Source organism: Balearica regulorum, chromosome 13 (assembly GCF_011004875.1).
Source record: "Balearica regulorum gibbericeps isolate bBalReg1 chromosome 13, bBalReg1.pri, whole genome shotgun sequence".
Taxonomy (NCBI): domain Eukaryota; kingdom Metazoa; phylum Chordata; class Aves; order Gruiformes; family Gruidae; genus Balearica; species Balearica regulorum.
In genome coordinates this window covers 1632461-1655324 of record NC_046196.1, presented here as the reverse complement: position 1 = coordinate 1655324, position 22864 = coordinate 1632461, and the positions used below count along the sequence as shown (strand labels likewise).

The 22864-nt window shown below is 43.9% G+C and overlaps 1 protein-coding gene across 5 annotated transcripts in view; it reads right to left on the bottom strand.

Moving 5' to 3' along the window:
• ANKRD11 (ankyrin repeat domain containing 11) overlaps nt 1–22864 on the bottom strand; it is a 155083-nt gene that overhangs the window by 110624 nt on the left and 21595 nt on the right. For all 5 annotated transcript variants that reach the window (XM_075765592.1, XM_075765591.1, XM_075765595.1 and 2 more), the window contains exon 2: nt 18160–18239. The gene's annotated coding sequence lies outside the window, so the exon portion shown is untranslated. The remainder of the gene's footprint in view (nt 1–18159; nt 18240–22864) is intronic.

Here is a 22864-nt window from a genome sequence, read left to right as displayed (position 1 = left end):
GTTTCCAAGCACACCACTCCTCTTAACCCAACAGAAGGAAACTGAGTTTAGCAACTTATTTAGGGTTTCATTTGCTAATTTGCAAAAACAAGGAGAAATCTTCCTCTGCTCTCCAGCATCTTGTTGGAAAAGCTCTTGCCAACACACGGGTGACGCTGCCAACAGCTCAACCCGGCGTGACCCAAAGTTCTCCCTCCCGGTGCCGGCATGCGACTGCGGCGATGCGGGGAGGGAGGGAGCGAAAGGCACTTTGCGTTTGTGCGGAGACAGCTGAGAAGGGTTTTATTATAATCCTGACATCACGTTTCCTGTTAAAATGAACCCAATAAAAAAAAAAGGCACGATAGGCTAAGTGATAAGCCAAGTTTAAACCTGTCTTGAGTGATAAGCCAAGTTTAAACCAGTCTAAGCTCAGGTAACGGAAAAGTTACCCTGTGGGTCAATCCCGAAAGAAAAAAGTTGCACACGCGCTACAAAAGCACAGCAGATTAAACATTAAGAAGTAAGGTTGCTTATTTTCCTCCTTCTCCTCAACACAACTAAAAATGCTACTTTAAGATGACTGTTCTCAGTTTTAGCACTGATGATAGCTAGGTCAGAAGCCAGCCTTGGAAAGTTTTACTCAGCAGCAGCTTTAGACACCATAAATTATCTTTAGACTAAGTTTACACACTCCCCCCTCTACAGCGTGTGACTGCCAGCTCCCTTTCTCAAGGCTTCTCTTTAGACACCACAGACATTCTCCAAAGCCAGGCAGAATCCTCACCTAGGCATGGCAGGGCTCAGGCAGACAGTTTCAGGATTATTTTCACTAAGACAAGAAGCAGACTAGGTCTGAACTCAAGGCTGAGGTTTAGCACTTGGGCCGCAAGGCAGAGCTCAGACGGGCAGGCAGGGCCAAGGCAATGAAGCCTGGAAGGGAACACAAGCCTCTTGAGCTGCATCGCCCGTAGCTTTGCTCCCATCGTGATGGAAAAGTCAAGTACAGATCAAGCAAAGCTGGGTCTCTTTGTAGGCTAAGCCTGAAAAGTTTAAAACCGTGGTGACTGCTTTTGAAAACTTTTTGAACTGTTTCTTACAAATCTAAACCCCAAAAAGGTAATAAGAAATGTTTTATTAGCTGAAGGGTTTCTCCTTCCCCCTTGGGTCTATAGCAGAGGCTTGGCAGAAACTTCAGCTCCAGAGAATTTAAGTTACAAAACCTGAGAATAAAACCAACAGACTCGTTCCCCTAGACCGACTGAGAGCGCACCGGGATGCCTTTGCAGTACACAAAGCCCTAATCCAGGCCTCCAGCTTCACATCTTTGTATTCACAGAATGGACTAATGCCTCAGTCAAAAAGGTAGGCGATGGTAGAAATGCTACATTTTAAAAGGTTAAGATTAGGGATTCTTCCTTTTTTCCTCAACATTTTCATACACCTACAACGAGGGAAGTGGGACAGTACTTTGAGACAATCCTCACCAACACACGATGACAGCAATTTCTTGTGTACGTGGGCAAATCTACCAAAACTAAACACCTCTCCAGAGTGGATAGTCACGGCGCTGCTGGGTTAGGTCTAACGCTCGGCTGTGATGCCAAGAACGAGTTCCCGATGCACAGCAAGCGGCGACGTCCTCACCCAACACTGTTCAGGCACTCAAGGCGAGTGGAGAAAGTAGTTTTGCTGTGACAACTTTGCTCCTCCCCGGGTCTGGCTGTCCCTCCGTCACCAGCTGCCTTCACTGAACCGTGATGCTGATGGCAGCTGCCTCTGTTTCCAACCGAACACGGACTTATCTGGCTCCAACAAAGTTTTAGATGGGCTTTCGAGCATGGTAGCTGTTGGGGACAATCCCAGCAGAAAGGCAGATGCTGGATTCAGTGGCTGTCATTCACAGGCTAATGAGAGAACATCTGCCACTTCCCTCTCCAAGTGAGCTACTCACGTTAAGGAAATCCTGCATCTGAAACCAAATTTCCCAAATAATTTCTCGAGGGCCACGAGGGACTAACACCGACACAGTCCACTGCTTAAACGTCTGGGGACGGCTGGAAGAGAAGAGGCGAGCGGCACACGAGAGCTCTGGGAACACGCAGGGGTAGGTACTTAAACTGCCCGATGGTTTGACCCACCATCGGGCAGGAGGGCCCGCCGCGTACTTTATGCTGAATACAAACCCTCAAACGAGGTCGGGTGTGAAGGGGATCAGAAATTCATGTAAGGTAAGGCAAAAATCTTCCAGACGGGGATTAGCTGAGAAACCCCTGCTAGGAACTAGAGTGAGTGCCAAATTATGACAAGAGAGATTAATACTTTCAGAGGCATTACCACTACAAAACATCTGATGAAAGAATGTTTTTCTAGAATTTTTCCTCCCTTGGAGTTAACGGTAGGTACCTGTCACATGCATGTGGAGGAAGATATGACTGTGCTGAGCAGCCCAGGTATTTTTAATAAACATTCCAGCAAACAGACTTAAGACTTCTCCTATGCCATATATCACTGCTAGGCAAAAATTTAAGATAATCCTAGAGATAATTTTATGGGCATTTTTTTCCAAGCGCTCATTAAATGCAAGAAAATTAATTTCCAGATTGTCCCAGAAGTTTCTCCAACTGCTCTTGTCCATGTGCTGCTAATGCCTTTAATGCAATAGAGGTACTACTCGATTTACAAGCTCCAACAAATCCCCTTCAGGCAGGGGTTTCAACGAACACTAAGTAGGGTCTGTAAACTTTACTATCAAAGGAAAATGCCTGAAGAAAACCCCTTAGAACATTCTTTTTGCCCATTGTCAGAAAATTCAAGCCTTTGGCCACATACCGCATTTTCATTTTCTTGCACACTCTTTCATATCTGGTTTTGGCACTGCCCCTAAGAGGGCTTTGACTCGGGATCTGTCCATACATTCCAGCAATAAATGACACTAACTGGAGTCATTCTTTAAAATATCTGTCAAATATAATTCTTTCACTGTTGCTATTCTCACTGACTTACCCCCACAGTGCTGGGATGAAGTCATAAATTATATGCCCTGCCACTCAATTTTCCCTGATTGTTTGGTAGAACCTCTCCACTAATAACCAGCGATCATCAGCCACCTCGTGGCTTAAGTGGTTTCCAATCATGAAAGATTTATCCACTGTGACTTCCAGTCAATCACGGAGACACTGAAATGGCTATCAGGCACTCTCATCTTGAGACCACAAGATGAGCAGACAGACTCCAGAGATGAGGGAAAGCGCTGACTCCAGACACCCAAAAATCAGAGAAAAGCTGCAACAGCTGTATATCAAAAAAAAAAAAAAGTTTATGTTTGTAAGGAAGTCAAAAGCCCAGGACCAGAGCATGAACTCAGCTCCAAAGAAACTCACCTGGGTCACAGCACATGCCAGGACCACTCCAGCAGATGAGGTTCATTCAAGGGAGAGCTGTGTGCTGGGATGAAGTGTGGAGAAGCACATTCCCCACCTAAGGCAAGACAGCACACCTGTAAGCCGAGGCCCCACAGCAGCCTGCACATTGCCCGCTGGAGAACTACCCTGCACGTTAAATGTCAGCTACCACCCCAAGTCAACAGGGCTCAGCTGTAGGGGAAGTGAAGCGGAGCCGTCTTCGGTGGACCATCTTTGCAAGGACACGTTCCTCCCAAAGATCAGGCCCCTGAAAGACGGGCTCTCAAGGAACCGTATTTATCCTGCAAGAGAAGGAAGGATCTGACCTGTACAGCTGGCACTACATGAAAAATAGAGAATAGAGAGGTAATAGGTGCTAACTACAAGGGTACTCAGCTCCAAGCTACAGATACACCAACGAGCATGAGCTAAAACCAAGTGCGTTCTCTTTAGGCCCTTTCCTCCCGCATCCAGCCGACGGTACCAAGGGTGCGAGACGCAGACCTACGTGCCCCACGTCTCACACCTGCAGCTGCCAGAGTCAACAGGGAGCATCGCTGCTGTGCCCGCTGTGAACTGCCACACAGAAACGGATCCGTTCATCAGGGAAAACTCAGATGCAGAAAAGACTATTTTAAAGAGAAAACTAACATTTGCACTGTATTCCGTCTCTTGCTCAGGTGTATTAAACAGATTCACTAAAAGCAAGAAGCTAGTATTATAAAAAGCACAAAAGATTACTGGGACAGAATAGCCTGCAGACACCAGATACCAGCTGCAACCAGAGTGGCACAAGAGGAGACACCAGTCTGGTGCTCCCGGGCAAGCCAGGGCAGTGCCATTACACTTACACACTCTCCTTTGCACAGCTATTTAAAAGCAGCATAACACAGCAGCCCCACAGAGACAAGGAGCATGCCTGAACCATGGGAGAGCGCTATGGGGAATTAATTGCTCCAGAACGAAAACTAGAAGAGTAAGCACAATTTATTTTGCCACATTCTTAAAATGAAATAAGAAAACATTTAAACACTACAGCTTATTTAGATAATACACACTGGAAGACATCTTTTACTGCTGGCAGCTTGAAAGAAAAGAACATAATTACAATTCCAAGCATGAAATGAGCTCTCTTCCACACATGCCTGAACCAAGTCTAACTGTTTCACCAGCTGTAGTGAATCAAAGCAGGCAGAATTAAACAGAAAGGGCCTAGAAGCAGCAGCTCTTGATGCCTTTAACCAAGTAATTGCATGGCACCTGGATCCGGAAGGACTGCAGAGGATTTAGCAGTTGCAGATGTGCAGCTGATGTGGTGCACAGAGCATTTGATCTCCCTGGAATGCAGGACCCCGAACAATGCATCTGTGTGCTGGCCCACCACACACCCGGGTGCGGGCCCAGGGGATATATCAAAGCTAACATTATACTGCAATTGAAAAGAAAAAAGCCACAGCATGAACTCGACTGTTGTTTAACTAAGAGGAAAACAATAGCAGCTTTGGTCTTAAGTATCCGCCAGAATGACCACTAGCCACTTCCAGATACATTCTTTGTTCAAGTAGTTCTTCATCAGCCATCTAACACACAAAGGTACAAAGTGGAGTATTAAACCTAAAGCCACAGGGACATCTGCACCTCCAACTTGTCAGCGCAATTGTTAAAACAGCTCTAAACTGGAGTTAGTAGCATTACACCCCTATAGTGAAATCAAATACTGAGTTTTCCCATTTTTGCATGTTAAGCGAGATGCAGAAGTCCACTCGTCTCATGCTCCACATCGGTTTCACATCTGCTTTCTTCAAAGGGTGCGAGTCCTCACAAAGCACCATTAAAAAAGGAATCCCAGCTACCACCCTTCTCCTGCAAATCCAGGCCTGGCTTCACACGCGGACCCCGGGAAAGGCCGGGCACCCGGGTGCCTCGGCCTCGCCTCCTGCACTGCAGCCCGGAGGAGCTGAGCTCCGGCTCCAGCCCCCGCCAGGCACGCCAGCTCGGCCGCGAGCACCGTACCTACGCAGCGAGACGGCCGAACCTCCAGCCAGAGCAGTTACATCACCTGCACGGCAAAACAAAGCTGAATAAAATAATAAAACCAAACTACATAGGAGTTAACGTTGTTAGTCTAAGAGTAACTCTAAGCTTGATCCTGCATTTGAGTAAAGGTTTCCTCAAGAACTTAATTCTTTTGGGATGAGTAGCTGGGAAAGCTGCTGTGTTTGCTGTTGGGAAGCCCAACCCAAAAAGTTTATGGATTTATTCTGACCTCCAGTATCGCCAAGGCAATAATCTTGCCAGTACAAAAGCATCGGCACTGCTGTTAGAGAAGTATTCTTAATGTATCCAGGAAAAAGAGAAGACAACTGTCTCAGCTGAAAGAAGCGGACATTTCCCCTTTCAGTTTGTGTGTATATATATATATAAAGCTAAACATATTTCGACAAGCATGCTTGGTTTTGAAACAGCAGCAGAAGTACCAGCACAGCCACCCAGAGCAGTGCCGCAGAACATCTCGTGTTTCCACCTTTGTCCACTTTGTGACTTTCAGGCAAATGAAAAGCAGTTTGTATTTGAAAGACAGTTTAAGGTCACTTCTGTATCATTTTAGCTGAATGCAAATATTTAATATTTAAATTTCAGTGATATTGACTACTGCAATTTTAGCTAACGCGTTAAACTACATATAAAAAGTTAAAAATAGGATTGGCTACAATAAACTAAAAATAAGCAAACCTGACAAAACCGAGGAACATTCTATATAAAAATCACACAAACCTTAACGTATGTTGAAATACATATATGCATATTGACTTATTCTGCTTTAAATCATCTCTGCTACACAGATCTTTCCTTCCCCATTTTTCAACCCCAAAAGAATTACCATTTCTTTCCAGACAAAAACTTCTGCCAACATTCTGGAGGGCTGAAGTCCAAACCACACATAGTTCAACAACAGCAGAGTTGAACAAAAAGGAAAACTATAGCTTTTTTTTTTTTTAATTATACCTTGTGAAAGTATGGCTGAGCAGGGGGAAAAAAGAACTCAAAGTAATTGATTAATTCCAGAGTAATGAAGAAGGTTTATAGTAGAATGTATATTCCACTGTGCTAAGTTGATCAGATTTATCACCATCCTTTAATGTCTACACTCAAGGTGGTTCTACAGAAAAACATACACCACTCTGGAATTCTAATACTAAAATGGCTTAGTGTCCACAAATTAATACTTTTACAGGCAAGGGTTTCATAACTAGGTCAAAGCAGGGGGGTGAAGTTTTAAATTCCTACTCACCCAGCAGAAAAAAAAAACAGGATCAATCTCCTTTCCCAGGGATCCCCAAGGTTTTAACAGGAAAAAAAAAAATCCAACTCTGCAAAACTGCAAAATACAGCCCTCTTTCAACACCTTTTAATTGAAGTCTCTCCAGGACCATGTCTTGAATTATGACCAAACTTCCTCCTAAGCTACAGAGCACAGCTCTTTACTGTCATCATCAGAAATGCAAGGTTTTATATAGTGAAGAAAAAAAGAATCTAAATCTGTATCAAGAGGTAAAGCTACAAGAAATCACAGCAAAAAAGGAACTGGAAAAGCGCGACTGGTAACTAGAACTACTCTAAAGGTATCTGATGGACTTCACCGGTTTTTACCTTCAAATGTTAAAGCCATGAACACTTATGGTTTCAACAAAAAATGTCTCACTGCTTTGCCCAGTACACTCTGTCCTCCTTGTTTATATCCAAGAGTTGTTCCAAAGAAATTTAATAAGAACTATACAAAAAAAAAAAAAAAAGTCCAGGACTTTCTTCATTCCTCTGAGCTACTGTAAATTAAATATGAATATATTTCTGTGAGCAAAGAAAAGCTCTGCGTGGGGAACATTTTTTTTTCCCTATAACTGAAGTTTCCCTAAAAACCCATTCACTTTAGTGACACCTAACCGTAAAGCCACCAACTTCTGGGGAGTATTAGTGGCACCGCAGTATTCTGAAAGAAAGCAGACTTGCCTGTGTCCCTGGTCAACAGTATACAGCTTGTATGGTAACAGTACAGAAAATCCCACTTGCAATCAAATTTAGATCCCCTCTTTTTTTTTTTTTTTAATTTATCATGACAAACCAGGAAGTCGAGTCTCCAGCAGCATCTTGGAGGTATCCAAATTGCAGACCGTACCAGGAAGCCACCATGAATAGGTGAGCAGCTAATCGCTTCGCTGACAACTATGTTGGTGTACGCAAAACCATCAAAGTTGAGCTTTTTAGTTCACATAATTTGCTTACTAAATTTTGCTACAGTGCCCAGAGGCATTTGGGCATGCAACGCCGAGAAATAATTATGCTTCAGCCAAGGCATGCATGTTGCACAGCGCTTTGCAAACACGTCACTGGAATTCCAAGCTACTATTATGCACAACTCATTGCTCTAGTTATCTGTCTTGAAGATCTAATTAATCCTCTTGCTCATCATCGCCTAAGCTTACACAGGAGTGTCTCAAAGCTTGGTGCCGTTTTGCAAGTATGAAAAAAAAAAAATAGATTAAGCAGCTCTGAAGACTACTGTGGGAAGAGAGACTGTCAATCCACAGTCTTCTCACCCAGGCAGGTACAAAGCACCACGCGGGACTCGAATGAAAACCTCTCTTTCGGTCCCCACGCTCCCTTCAGACCACGGGAATAAGCTGCAATAACAAATATCTTGCTACAGCAAATCTAATCGGCACTTGGCTTTGACCTTGAAATAGGGGACATTTAAAAATACATATGCATGTACACATACAGCTGCATACGCGCACCCAGTGCTGTATGTATTTTAAAAACTTTCCTAGCTTCAGCAAGATTGAGGTCAAGGGAATGAGGAAAGTTTCTGTATCTTTAACCAAACCTTCGAGTACATCATTCATATTCAGGTATTCCTTACATTAAAGCACTAAACCACCGAGAAATTGCAGGGAGAAAGAAAGGAGAATTTAGCTGCGCGATACCTCGCTGAATGCAAATCCCAGAGGAACTGCTATGTCCCTGCTACCAGTTTGTTTAGACAGAGATCTCCTTTCAGACTGTTGTAAAAGCATCATTAAAAACTAGAGGAAAAAAGAATTCAGGACTGGGCAGCTGCTATGTCCAGATGCAGTCCTAACTGCTGACAGGAAAAAGAATACATGATACATCCCCCCTCGTAATTTATTTGTTCTCAAGTTTTGATTTTGTGAAATTACTTACTACCTGTTGTCATTTGATTTTGACTCCATGTAACTTTTGTACAGCATTAAATCTGTGTCATTACGTTAATTAACATCATTTACAATAGCGTAACAAATAGACTTACTATCAGTCTCTGAGGTTAGTTGCTCAAGATAATTCAGGAGCAGTAGAGTTGGTTTATTCCTTTATTATTACCCAAGAGCAAAGAAAGCTTTCATTAAACCTCTCAGAAGCTAAAGTTCCAAAGCAAAGCTCTCCAATGAATGTTTTTCCACTAACTTAAAATAAATTTCTGTGAATATTCATTTCCTACATTATCTTCAACCAAAATGTGCGTTTCTATTACAACAGTTAATTCCAATTAAGAAAACGTTGAAAGGCTTCCTGCAAAAAACAAATACAGGATATTGGCAAGACTACAAGAATGAGGTAAAAACTACTGAAGACAACAAAATAATTTTCTTCTGACTGTGTAACATTAAAAGGAAGTGTATTTCTTATGTGACACCAGCAATAAGTCTAGGTCCAGCAGAGAATAACCAGAGCTATTCAGTGTTGACCTTTGAATCCTTATACCGCTAAAGGGCTGAAAAAATTATACAGAAGGACAAAAATGACCAAAATCAAAGAACTCCTCTTGCCATAGCTATCCACCTCCATCAAACCGAGTAGCTCCCATTTTTGCAGTTGCTCCAAGTAATTCCCCGCCACCCCCCACCCCCCCCATCGGCATCTGGCCAACCGCTCGAGCTCAGCTCCGCCAGGCTGCGACTCAGCCTCAGGAGAAGCTTGAGGTGCCCAAGCCCATGTAAGACCGCTCCTGTCCTGCAAATCCTCCAAACCATTAATTACGGCCAGGACTAAGTCCTCCAAGAGCTTCCCCGTATCTTCATCGTATCAGGGCTGTTCCCCTGCCGTGACGGCGAGGCACAGGCCCCACTCTCACCCGTGTCCCAGCCACGCACAGCACCCGGGTGTTTCCAGCAAAGCCCACGGAGATACAAAAGGCAGTAGCATGCACCTGACCTGAGAACAGAGCTCGTCGGGTCACTGCTGCTTGTGTATTATTGCAAGGTAATACTCTATTTTTACACTATTTACATTATTTTACAAGGGCAGGGAGGGACAGGCCAAGGGGAATGGCCTGAAGCTGCAGGAGGGCAGATGGAGATGGGATCTGAGGCAGAAATCCTTCCCTGGGAGGGTGCTGAGGCCCTGGCCCAGGGTGCCCAGAGAAGCTGTGGCTGCCCCTGGCTCCCTGGCAGTGCTCAAGGCCAGGTTGGATGGGGCTTTGGGCAACCTGGGCTAGTGGAGGGTGTCCCTGCCCATGGCAGGGGTGGCACTGGGTGGGCTGGGAGGCCCCTGCCCACCCAAACCAGTCGGGGATGAGTCCAGACACACGCATCAAACACTCCATCAAATCCCACAGTTCTTTTAGATCAAACAAAACCCAACTTTCACCACCAGTGGTGAGGTGCGGATGGTATAAAGCTGGGAAAACTGGACATCACCTCGCCAGAGCCCTCAGGCATACACACTGCAGGTTAGATAACCACCAAAATAAACATTTGGAAATCTGCACTCCAGTGACACAGTAAGGAATAAAGACTCGGAAGAGCACCTGTCCTCAGGCTGCAACGTCCTTCCGTATTAAAAAGAGTGTCATCGCTCCCCCCCATGTGACAGCACTGAAGAGACCTCAGTAACTGGGAACTCGTGTCCCAAAACACTAACGTCATTATTTGATGTCAATCCATTTTGATGCTGCAGTTTAAACCCGTGAATAAGAATCCATGACAAGTTTTACTTGCAAAAGCAAACACAGCATCCATTTACAGTTGTGATTTCCTAAAATAAGTTGTACGCATGCCTACCGTCTCCTTTCCTCTTCGGAGCAGTTAACCCAGAAAGGTGAAGTTACACAAGCATGTTGCTGTTTGATAAGGGAGACCCACGCACCGACTTCACCAGAAATAGCTATTGTGCTCCAAAGTAACCTCTAATACTGGTAACTATTTGAATTTAATTTTAGATGAAAGATTAAAGAATGTCATTTTGCCTCTCTCGCACTGTGGAGATGCTTGTCTTTTATAACAAGGGAGCCAATAAAAATAATAAGGGAGAAGATTTACACCCAAGCTCCTCAAAAAAAAAAACCAAAAAAAAAAGAATGAATTACCAATTTTTGCAGCTACTTAGTGGTAGGAACAGATGGTTACAGGCAATAGTATTGACAGCTTAACAAGCTACCACCCCCAAAGGTGAGCTTCTAAGTCTGTTCCAAATTCAAAAGTTAAAAACATTACAGCTGAGACCACCGCTCTCAGGGGATCCAGAGAGTTTTAGCCAGTCTCAGAGAGCTTCAGAAATCTGCTTTACTCACTGCTGCGTTCTGCCGCAGCCCTCACCGAAGGGCCGCGACTTCCCAAAGCACCCCGGTGCGGCTGCCTGCACCCACCTGCCTGCATCCAGGGTGAGCCTGGGCAGCAGGGAAGACAGGCAATGAGGATTTAACACTTCCGAGTAAAAATCAGAGCTTTCAATATTTGCCTACCAAAGCAAAGCCACTTCTGAGGACAGCAAAGCCAGGTGTGCCAGCTTCCCAAAACACCCAGGCACAGAGCGTGGTTCTGGGAAGTCAAGCCCCTGGGAGCACAGATGACAGCCTATGCCCTCTCACTCACCCCAACGTCCATGAGACACAAGTTTCGGCAAAAACCACCCAAGAAATCCCTTTTCCCGGCTCCTGTACATCTCCAGCAACTGGAAACAATTGGCCCATCCAGTCTCAACCCAAGATCAAAATACTAATTAAAGCATTAACTTGTTAAATACAATTCAATGAAGTTATCTTTCAATTTACGGAGAAGTCCAGCAAACTACTATAAAACAGGAATAACACGCGGCGTTGCAATAACTGTCAGAATACCTGAGTTCTCAAGCATCTAATTAAGTCAGTAATGAAGTAGACTGAGCCTGCAAATCTCAGCCCTTGTTGTTCTGTTCTTCTAAAATTAAAGCTCTGCCAAGAATTTAACCAAGGGAACAGAAATAATGATAACGCCTAGTCTCCATCTTCACACTCGACATTTAAGACTTACTTTTCTGAAGCGTTTCCTGGTTTTATCAGAAGTCCCCTTCCAAAGAATATCAAAAAAAGCACATCCATCAATTTTGCATTTGCTTGCAATAATAATTTCCCCCTTTTGCACATGTATATTAAAGAAACAGGCTGCATCTGCCCGTTACAGTGTCAGACACTTCGGTGGTTCAGCCAAACCGCCTTCCATGCAAGGTTTCCCTAAAATTCACACTCAGGGTTTTGTGCTACTTTACATCAGGACGCACGGATTCCCATCTCGGGGTGTCAGACAGCGGACACCGACTGTCCCACCTGTAGCTCCACTAAAGACACCCAACTCACTGGTGCATCTCCCTCGCAACAGGAATGCATTCCCCCAAACACAAAAAACTACTTCCCCCCCTCAAAGAACTGAGGGATTTGAACATCAAAAGTCACCAGGCTCACAATTATTTACACTATTATTTAAAACAGCAAAACATAAGGGAACAAAAAAGTCCTAAACCATTATTCATTCAAGAAATACAACAGTGAGTCTGGTCTTATCAGCAGGCCTTTGGTCTGCAAGCTCCTTAGGGTAGGAACAGATTGCACACCTCTTGCTGCCAAATGCATCATCTGCACTTAATCACAGCATGATGGATATCTTCCGAAAACAAGCAATTTCAGCCATATTTTGTGTAATCCTGCCATTCCACTCCAAAGCCTGTCATCTCACATCCAGAGTGTCATCTCCTCAGGGCGGAGACCATAACTTCATCCCCTTTCAAGAATACACTTTGGTGCTACACAAAACACTCGGAAACAAATAAAACCATCACTCCCAACACGGCACCTCACCTCTGCAACGAGTGTTTCTGCGTGCAGAAGCGTCCTGCGACATGACGCACCAGAACCTGCCTGAAAGCACTTTTACTTTCAGAAGAGGTCGCACCCAGGAATGCCATTGCGCAACGATGGAAGCGGTAACCGGTTGCTTAGGCACCAAATAACCTACAGATTCCCTTCCCGAAATCGTGCCTCCATGCGTCACCCGGGCTGGATGTCTCATAGGAGTCTTCCCCCATGAAACAACAGGCTCTGCCAGTTACAGGGAACGATGGTCCTGTGCACCGTCTACATTACTAACTTAATGAGCTTGTTCCTAAATGCAACTGTGATTTTTAAGCTGATACTAATCTACCAAATCCTAATTCAGAAGTATACTTTTTTAAAAAAATTTGGATTTTTGTGGTCATAATGTAGCCCCATCGGAAAATAAAATTATTCAGCCACAAGCAGAGTTCAGGAGGGAACCCAACCAATTCTTTTTCTTTTCTTTTTTTTTTTTTTAATCATTGCCATGGCTTTGTCTAGTTCTAAACAGGACAGAAGAGGAAGGAGGACAAGTGTTGTATTTGGTCGTGGATTGCTCTTCCCGAGAAGTTCCTCCTGGGTCATGGTGAGCACACAGATGTGAATTACACCCAAAGAAACAAGTCAAGCAAGACATTTTCCAAAGTTTCTGCTTAGCTCCAGCCTGCTCACTGAAGGTGCTGTGCTGTGCAGTGGAAAGGTTAGCGAAAGCCAATTAATCTAAGTGCTCCACTCCCTAACAGCTGACATGCAAGAGAGAAAGGAGCTTCCCTACCTACACTTCTCCTAAAAGGTACCTTCAAATTGAGGGCATGTAGGTGGCATCTGCCAAAAGTGGCATGTGAACAACATTGGCAATTTAACAGATTCTGATGAAATACAGAGAACTGTAAAAGCAGCAATTCAAACACTCAAATGCTTATGGCAGGGTTACATCTGAAAGCCCATCATTGAGGCAAGGGGAAGGATTTGAAAGCTCTTTTCTGTAGGTGTCAGCGGTGTTTTGTGTCCAAAAACTCAAGCCCCTTTGACCAACGAAGAGATCCAGGTTCATAATAAAGCCACATCCATTTAACCTCAGCTTACGGTGAAGATATGGCTTTAAAAGTTGAATTTAATCATATACAAAATGGACAGAAAAGCTTATCGCTCCTAACAGCCATGGAAACCCACCTCACATTCACGCAGGTAGGACAGTGCAGGAGCACCATGTCAGGGACGAGCACTGGGTAGGGAACACTCTCCACCAACCCATCTCCCATCCATCCCAGCGGAGCCACTCACCAGCACAAACCCAACTGCCTCGTTTGAAACCCTCTGTGCAAGCCTACACCTGAAGAGCCACCCAGCTGCTTTAAGGCACTTCCAAAATCTGAATTTTTCTGAGAAAAAGTGCTCCACCATCTCAGGGGTGGGGTGAGGACCACAGCAGATGTCAGGCAAACTCACAAGACACACAGGAGACTGTTCATTTCACTTGCACGTAGCTTCCCCTCTCCAGGCCCTGCTTCAAAACACATCAGCTTCTTGCCCCAAAAGCCAGCGCTTCCGTACCGTGCCCCAAAACCGCAGGGAAAGCCTCACCGCTCAGCTCGGCTGTGACCGATGTGCTAAAGAAGATAACACAACAGAAGTGCACTGTCCAACCCCGCTAGTTTGGAAGGGATAAGAACTGAAACGCAGAAAGAAGCCTGGAAGCTCAGAACAACACTTCCTTGTGGAATACTAGGCTCTATTTCCCCCAAAGCAGTAAAAATTGGAAACTGTATATGAACACATTTAAGAACATTAATAGAAAAATAACAAGCAGTTAAGTAAAGTCACGTTCCACCTAAACAACACTACCATTATTGCAGCATCTGACTTTCAGAGGACAATTGAATCCTGGAAGCATGTATTGTAATTGCTTTTCCACTACGGGCCTCAGCTTTACAATTGTATCCTTCTCGGGAGGTCAGAACAAGGCACGGCTGCAGCTCTGAAAAGCAATTCTGTTCAGCAGCGCTACCTTATTCATTCTTTTAATCTTACACCTACATATTCATTACGAACTCCATAAAATACCAGTGCCAAAACCGCTATCAAAAGCCGCTGCAATCTCTCTGCTGCTCGGAGAAAGCCTTGACCCCTCTGCTTCCCTAATGAAGATGTCGGGAAAGCGCGATCGCACCAGCTGTCGGCTCCGGCGCTGCAAACCCATCGAGTCGCCAAACCCCAGAATGAGCCCAGTGCGATGCAGCCGTTTCTTCTGTTAACATGTAAAAAAGAAGCTACTGTGATGAACCTGGGTTGTTTCAAGCAAACCGTTAAACAGCTGAGTGAGAAAATACCTGTCGTACTTATTGCAGCACGAGCGCTGCCACGTTGCAGCCGTTCCAGCTACATGAAGCCGGCATCTCATGTAGTCGACTGAAATCCCTTTTTTGCTACCCATTCAGATAGGGCCTCTGCTGTTATTACTACAGAAAGCTGGGAGAAAAAAACTCAACTCAACAAAACACAAAAAACAAGTCTGTTTTAGAGAAGTGAGGGTAGTGATGTTTGTAGCAACTCCTGCATTTCGCAATAAAGGAGCAATCTACTGAAATTGAGAAATCTCAGACTTTCATAACACTTCCTGGAGTGGAACAGGCCCTCTGCTCCGTCCCCACAGCGTACCACAGCGTTTCTGGTCCTCCAGCTGCACCAACACAACTACTTCTGGGTCAGCAGATCCTGCCACAAACAATCCACATAAACCTCTAAATATTTAGATTTTATTTAAACACAGCCTACCCTGGTGATCAGGCTAACAGCACACCATCACGAACAGTGGTACTGGCACACGTGATGGGAACAAGCCACCTCCCAGGGACAGAAACGCCCCACATCGGGTTTACGAGCAGAGGGAACAGCACGGCGGACGCCCTCCGAGTCCCGTTCCAGCACCGAAGCTTTGCTTCCATTAGCCAAGCTATGAAATGTGGAGCGGCACCGTCAGAATAGAGCCAACGCAGCAGCATCTTACCACAAAGGTAAGCCTGGTCCTGAGGATCGCGTTCCTCAGTCTCTTTGCACGGGGAATCGAGGCAGCATCCTTACAGCAAGTCACACGCTGGTACGCACAAGTTGTTGGTGGGGAAGAAGCCCAAAACAACTAGTTTTGTGCCCACTAGTTAGTGCCCTGGTGCATTTTCACACACAGGTTTACAGCAAAGGCAACCTCATTCTCTTCTTTGCACTCGAGCTTGGGCCAGACCTTAATTCTGTTCAATCCTTGGGCATAAACCGTGCAGAATCAGCGCACTGGCGGATACCTGCGGGCTACCTGCCGTAGCCTCCCCCCAGCACAATGAATTCACCTCTGCAGAGTTTCAGAACATGTCAGATTTGAGCAATTTCTTTCAGCCAACACTGGAGGATTCTGATCTTCCCCACTTGTCCCAACATCTCCATACTGCAACGGCCCAGGAACGGACCTCTTAGACCCATTTTAAGTAATGCAGTAGTCTGTCTTTGCAGAGCAGCAGATAAAAACTAACTTGACTGGAAAAGGTCACTTAGCTATCACCTCCCAGGGCTCACAAAACCAAATCACTCTTGTTTCTTTTTTGTTGTTGTTTCAGAAGTCAGAGAAACATCTGACTTCATAGTAATTATTTCTTTCTACACGTTCGCAGTGTGAATGTTTTGTCAGATCATACATCCTCAGCCTTCATCTGTCAAGTTTTTCCATCCACGGTTTCAGCTCAACCCATTATCAACATAGCATGGCTTTATATAAACAACATACAAAACATCCAGAGAGAAAAGGGCTAAAGATGGAGAAAAGCGTACGTGGTGAACTTTTCTAAAGGGCAGCTACCACTGCAATGTAGTGTGTAATTTAAGATCTCAGTAATAATCCCAAAAGATATTAGTGGCCAAAAGGCCCTGGAGAGGTGCAGTCTGCCGTCATGCTCTACAATCTGTCCAGAAGCCAGTTGTTTTGCCCAGTGGGCAAGTATACTACACAAATACGTTTGAACATTTAATAAGTTTTCATTTAAAAGAAAGGTAGTGCAATTAATACTATCCTGTTTTTAAAAGTACGGTTTGCATTCAAATTAAAAAAAAAAAAACAAAAACAAACAAGCCAACATTTAGTTCAAAATTCAGAACGAGAAATCTTCGTACCAAACTATGAAATATAATAGGCAGTAAACAACCTGGTTTACAATTGATGTTAGGATTCAGCTCAGTTTTTCAGGGAGCTGCAGAGTACCCATTAAGGAAAGAGCTACTGCGTACTACAACAAAAGGTCTCACACTTGATACACTTTAATTACTGAGCTGCAGCAGGGAAGGGTTACCGATGCCTAGTCTGTTTTGTTTCACTGTGAAAGGCTTCTACTGCTATTAATATTCACCAAGGGAAACTGAAATCATGTCTTGTCTCCATCTGAATACCTTGAAATTATTATGGACAAACTAAATCGGAATTATTATGGACAAACTGAATACAAAGATTATTTTTTTTCCCCTCAAAACCCAGGACAAAAGAAACCTACCAGCTTGCAAAGACACCCGAGAGAGCAGACCTGGATTTCTACATAGAGTAACTCTCCTTCAATAACGGCCTTTACCATAACAACAATTTCAAGGCAAATAATCCCACTGCAGCACAAACCAAGAGGTCAGCCGAGTACTCGAAGCCCCACGGCAGCAGCAACACACCGTAGGTTATCCATCGAGAGCCTTCTCTGGGGTGTTTCTGGGCAGGCTGAGGACGACCTTCAGCTCTGCGCCACTGAGCTGCCCCTCCGTGACACACGCACGGCAAAGCTGAGCTCACCGAGAGCAGCCAACAACAACTCTGTTCAACCTGCAACACACCAAACTGCCCGCGCTGCGGAACGAAACGGCGAGAACAAACTCCTCCTCCAGTTACATCCGTATCATTTTGCTTTCCAGAGGACAGCACCCACCTCTCTCATCCTCTCTCAAAATGCTTAGGCAAAAATCTCTTCTTTCCCCCCCTGAATTCCACTCTACGACAGCAGATGTAGAAATAATAGGCTAATGCTACCAAAAAAGTTGAATCCTAACACTGAATCAAACTGTATTCTCAGCATACTGGGAGGTTTCTCTGCCCAAAATGAAACATAGGTGCCATCTGTTTCAATTATAACTAATCACGAGGAGACAAGGAGACATAACATTGTGAAACTGGCACTTTTTAATACTTTTTTTTTTAAAAAAAAAAAAAAAAGACATTTTGAAAGTGAAGAGAAAGAAAGAGAACTGCGATACACTAGCGGTAGGAGGATATTTAATACTCAGCAGTCATCAGCCAGGCAGTCTGCTGGGCAAACCAGTGCTGGAACTGTCCCCGCAGGAAAGTTAACTTTTGTTTTCACCTCAGTAAGGGAAAAACTTGCTATGTTTGAATGATCTGGAAGTGAAAGGGCATCTTAGAACTAGAGACATTTCCTAAGGTATTCTTGGTTAATACCTTTAAATTATTTCATGGAAGTTTGCGGTTTTTACCTTCTAATTTCAGAAAATAAAGGAAAACTGTAAAAAGCCAAAAACAAACAACAAAAACATTGACATGGACACAAGTACTTGTTAGGTAATAAAACAGAAAATTTGGACCAAAGCAAGGTAAATATTTACCGATTCCATAGTTGAAAGCTGTTGTTAGCAGGACATATATTAAAATCCAACAGAGGTGTGTCCCAAAATCGCTGTGTAATCTGAAAAACACAGGAATTGCTTCATTAGAAAATTAAAACACACAATTTAGTTTTATCGACAACAAGCATGCTATATTTGAGTACATGAAGGCTAAACACAAACCCTTGCCTAATCCAGAAATAAACTTTCTGATAACGAGTCTGCACAAACAGAAGAATAAAAGAAATTGAGGAAAGCTTAGCAGAGCATCAACCAAGTTCCTTAACTTTCTGAAAACAGATTATAAGAAAAAATTGACTTGTCTCAAGGTTTCTATAACCATCTGTGTGGTTTTACAGTCATTTTATTTACGAAAAATACATGTCACCCCCCCAACTGTGAGCAACTCATGGAGCGATAGACTACGCAGGGGAAGAGTGAACTGCCCACGGTGTGCTACCAGGCACCCTGTGCCGTGTTTCACTTTCTCAAACAACAGAATTACCCGTAACACAAATGCTTTTCTTTTTTTTTTTTAAGGACACCTTTGGATCCTTGTTCTAAATAACAGTTAATCTATTAGAAATCTCTAACTTTGCTTTATTTTTTTTAAACAGCTCTTGTTGCGTCTTTCAAGGATATTTTTCCAGCTACAAATTCCCAAAGTGAAATTTCCAACGCCAGGTAGGAACCGGCAGGAACTCAACACCCAAAGCACAGGGGAATTACATTTCTTAACTGGGTGACTGGACCGGTACAGAAAAGGGTTGGTGGACGATCCCGAGTCCCAAACCCAGTACCTGAACTCTTCACCGCTTCTCACAACAGAGGAACACTCGGCCACACAGTGCTGGCAGTCTCGGGGGACTGTCACATCAGCACGGGCAGAAACCAGACTTGCCTGGCAAGTGCCAGGGCTGCAGCTAAACCCGACCTACCTCCCGAGTCCCCCAGCTCTGCCTGCATGCCCAACGAGCATGTTTGCTCAGAAATAAACTTCTCTCCCCATCAAACTAGGCTGTTCCAGATGGGATCTCCACAAAAGTCACTTATCGTTTTGCAGGTGATCCGACCTGCTCCCTGGCCACAGAGGGGACAAGTTTCAGACAGCACGGCACGGTAGGAGCCCGTACAAGATGTATGAGCGAGGGCAAGCCTGAACTACAAATAAGCATGTTTGAGGGTTTGTAGTGCAGAAGACCAGAGAGCTTGGGCAGAGCCACATAAAACACTGACTTATCCCAAATTTTTTTTGTCCATGATGAACCAAAACCCCTCCTGATATCTCCTCAGCATTAGCAGGTTCTTACTACTACCTGCACGGCATCTGTAAATATGGAAAGAGTCGACCTGGGCTCTAAGCAAAACCACAGAATTTCTTCAAAACGCACGTTAGATGTGTAACAGCAATACCTAAGCTTCTGCTATGTTTCCACAGAGAAGCGGCTTGATAAAGGAACTATTTAAAAGGAATAAGCTGATGACGTCCTGCAGGCTACAACTGCTAACACTCAGCTCTGCCAGGCAGGCAGCACTACCCTGGAGCACGGGCACCGGGCCTCCCCAGCCCGACTGCTGTTATTCTGGTCTGCACAAAGAGGTTAAATAAAGGGTTAACTGCCAGCTCCACATACGGCTCGCTGCCAAATTCCCCACTCAAAATCCCATGTCCCATCGGATCTCTAGGCTCTGCAAACTGCACCGAGGGACACAATGACCAGCCCTTGCTCCAGCTGACAATGGAAAATTTGGATTTCTTCCAAATTACCTTTTCTTCTAAAAGGAGAAGTTCTAAAAACCAATTTTACACTCAAAAACTCACATAGACAAAGTTACAAGTGGGGAACTACAAAGTACAAAATTCTTTTCAACAAAACTAACATTTTTACTCACTCCCTCAATTTACAGTTGCCCCTTACGAAGTGCTAAAGATTTCCCAAATCACAGACCACCTTAACTCCTGGGACCTTCACATACTAGTCCTCCTCCTCCTCATTACACTCTGCTCCTTGTGTTCTTTTTCCAAGACCTCTTGCACTGATGCCTTTACCACGGAGTTCCTTTGGAGCAGCCAACCACAACTGTTTAAACCTTGTTTTAATCTATTATTACTCTCCCAAATTCCGCCTCCACAACTTCAAGGCGCAGCTCTGCCGTACCATGCTCCAGAGTGCAATGCTGCTTTAAACAGCAACAGATTTCATTTCCTATAATCTTTTCACAAGTTAGCAGTCAACAGGACTTGCCTATGCAGAGCTTGTGACATGCAGTTCGATTTTATACCTTACTGCTACCTTCCTCTGATGCAGCTGGGTTTGGACACTTGCCTTCCAACAGGATGGTCTTTAAAGAACCATCCAGGAGAGATCCTGAGGATAACCAGGACAGATATATGGCAGCGGAGACCGGCAACCCTGGGAGATTCCTTTGTTTTGAGGAATTTTCACTCCCTGATGAAAAAGTGGAGATATCCAGATGAGCAACACAACTGCATCCAGGGTAGAGCTGCTACCCACTATGCTATGGAAAGTCTTAGGATCCACAGTGAAAAGGAGCAGGCCAAAATAAAGCCAAAAACCCAAAGCAACACATAAGGGTGCACGGCCCTGACTCAAAGAAAGGAAATCCTGCAGCACGGAAACTTTTCCGGACGAGCAAAAGGGAAACTAATGACAATTTTCTAACATTTTTCTTTCAAAAGAGCAAAAGAGATGGAGACGTATGGCTACCTCGTGGGTTTTTCCAAGGCAAGCGAGTCCTGGGGCACTGAAGGATCCCCTGATGGGAACTGCCGTCCTGTGGAGTATGATGACAATACTTGCACAGCATCTTTTCCAGCACAACTCCCTTACTCGTTTTATACTCTTCTCCTCCATAATAAAAGCCACAACTCTAATTAGAGCTATCCACTTAAACAGTGATAAAAGATAAACTGAGGGGGAAAAAAGCTAAACTGCCAACTACATTATCTGGAAAGCTGGTAGTGCTACTTGCCGACAGTAGCGACTATGACCAATTCTGAACAAAATAATCATAAGAAGTCTACAGAAACCCTGTCCCATGACACACTGATACACAATTTCAAAGAACTATTTCCATCTGCTTCCTGGCCTACATATAGCAATTTAATTCATTACCTGGCTCACATATAAAATGTACATTAAGTATTGTAACGCTGAAATAGTGACCACATATGAGCCAAGGAACTTCCACAACGAACAGCGTACCATTTGTTTAATGAAATGGTTATCAAATTACTTATGAAGTACAGCAAATACTTCAGCAGAAAATGCCCAATGCACAGACCATGGGCAAAACCTGACTGGTAACATGTATTTGGGTTACTCACACAACATTCCTGCTGTGCAGCATCCAACATTTCCATTTATAAACTTAACTTTACTTCAAAAAGCCTAAATTATAATTATTTTAGAAACATTTATCCATCCAATTTTCTTAGCTTTTGCCTGATGAAAATGCATCACTTCGCAAACTAACATTACTATGAACTATTATTATAACGATACTGCGATTCCATGAACTTACAAGGCTGACCGATGAGTGTCAAGCTAACTGCAGCTACACAGAAACCATTCTGCAATGCAAAATGGCAGACATTCATTTTTCCTTTGCGTTGAAATGGTAGTATAAATATCAAAGAATTAAGTGTGCAAGGTGACCAGATTGTGGTTTAAAACAGGCTCAGTCTTTCAACACCAGTGATGCTTTATTTTATATTAACGTGAAGTAATTTGGAAACTCTAGGTAAGCAGACAGTTCCATTAAAAAAATGTTTCAATCTCTAAGTTCTCCCACCAACTTCTGTTCTTTAACACGTAGTCCTCAGCAGTTCCCCACTGATTAGTTATTGATTCCTCTTGCTGCGCGCCCACACAGATCAGTAAACTTCAGATTTAGAGCACACGGTGCAACTTTTGCTAGCATTCATTGACAAAATTGGGAATTAAGTAATTCAAACTTCTTTAAAAAAAACAGTATCTTGTAACTTTACAGAAATCGGTATTTGAAGATAGAAAATGTTTTACCATCACAGGATGTGATCTGAAAAAACATCCTAAGCAACAGTATACTTGCATTGAGATTAGCTATAGACTGCGTACATCAACGTCACTCGGGTCGAGGTCTGGCAGGGAACACTAACCGGTTCCGGCAGCGAGGTGCCCTCATAGACTGATGTCAGCCATAAAAGAATAAAGCCTGATCAGTTCTGGGCAGAGGCAGTCACTTAGAAGGGCCTCTGTGAAAAATGTGCTCAAGATTCAACAATTTTATACATCTAGGTATTTCTAAATTTGATCAACCAAATGCTAAAAGGGTTCTATTTAAATCTCCATTTTACAGGGAGTAGAAAGAAGCCGTCTGCTGAAGTCTCATTTCAAATAACCAAGAGGCCAACCTGCCGACAAGCAAGTACATTTTTTCTTATTAGTGGTTTTTTAAAGCAAAAAGTAAAAAGTTGTATTTTGATTTAAAGACAGACTTGCATCAATTCAGCTTTTAGGGTGATCCAGAACTAAGAAGCGAGACAGGATACCAGGATGAGATTTAGGTTCTGGTTTAGATCAACTTCTGAATGGAAAAAAAATCTCTAGGGAGTAGGATCGCCTTTTTCCACAGCGCTCATCTGCTTCCCTCCAAATAATTTACGGAAGAGACAGAATTTCAATGAGGCAACTCTCTGAGG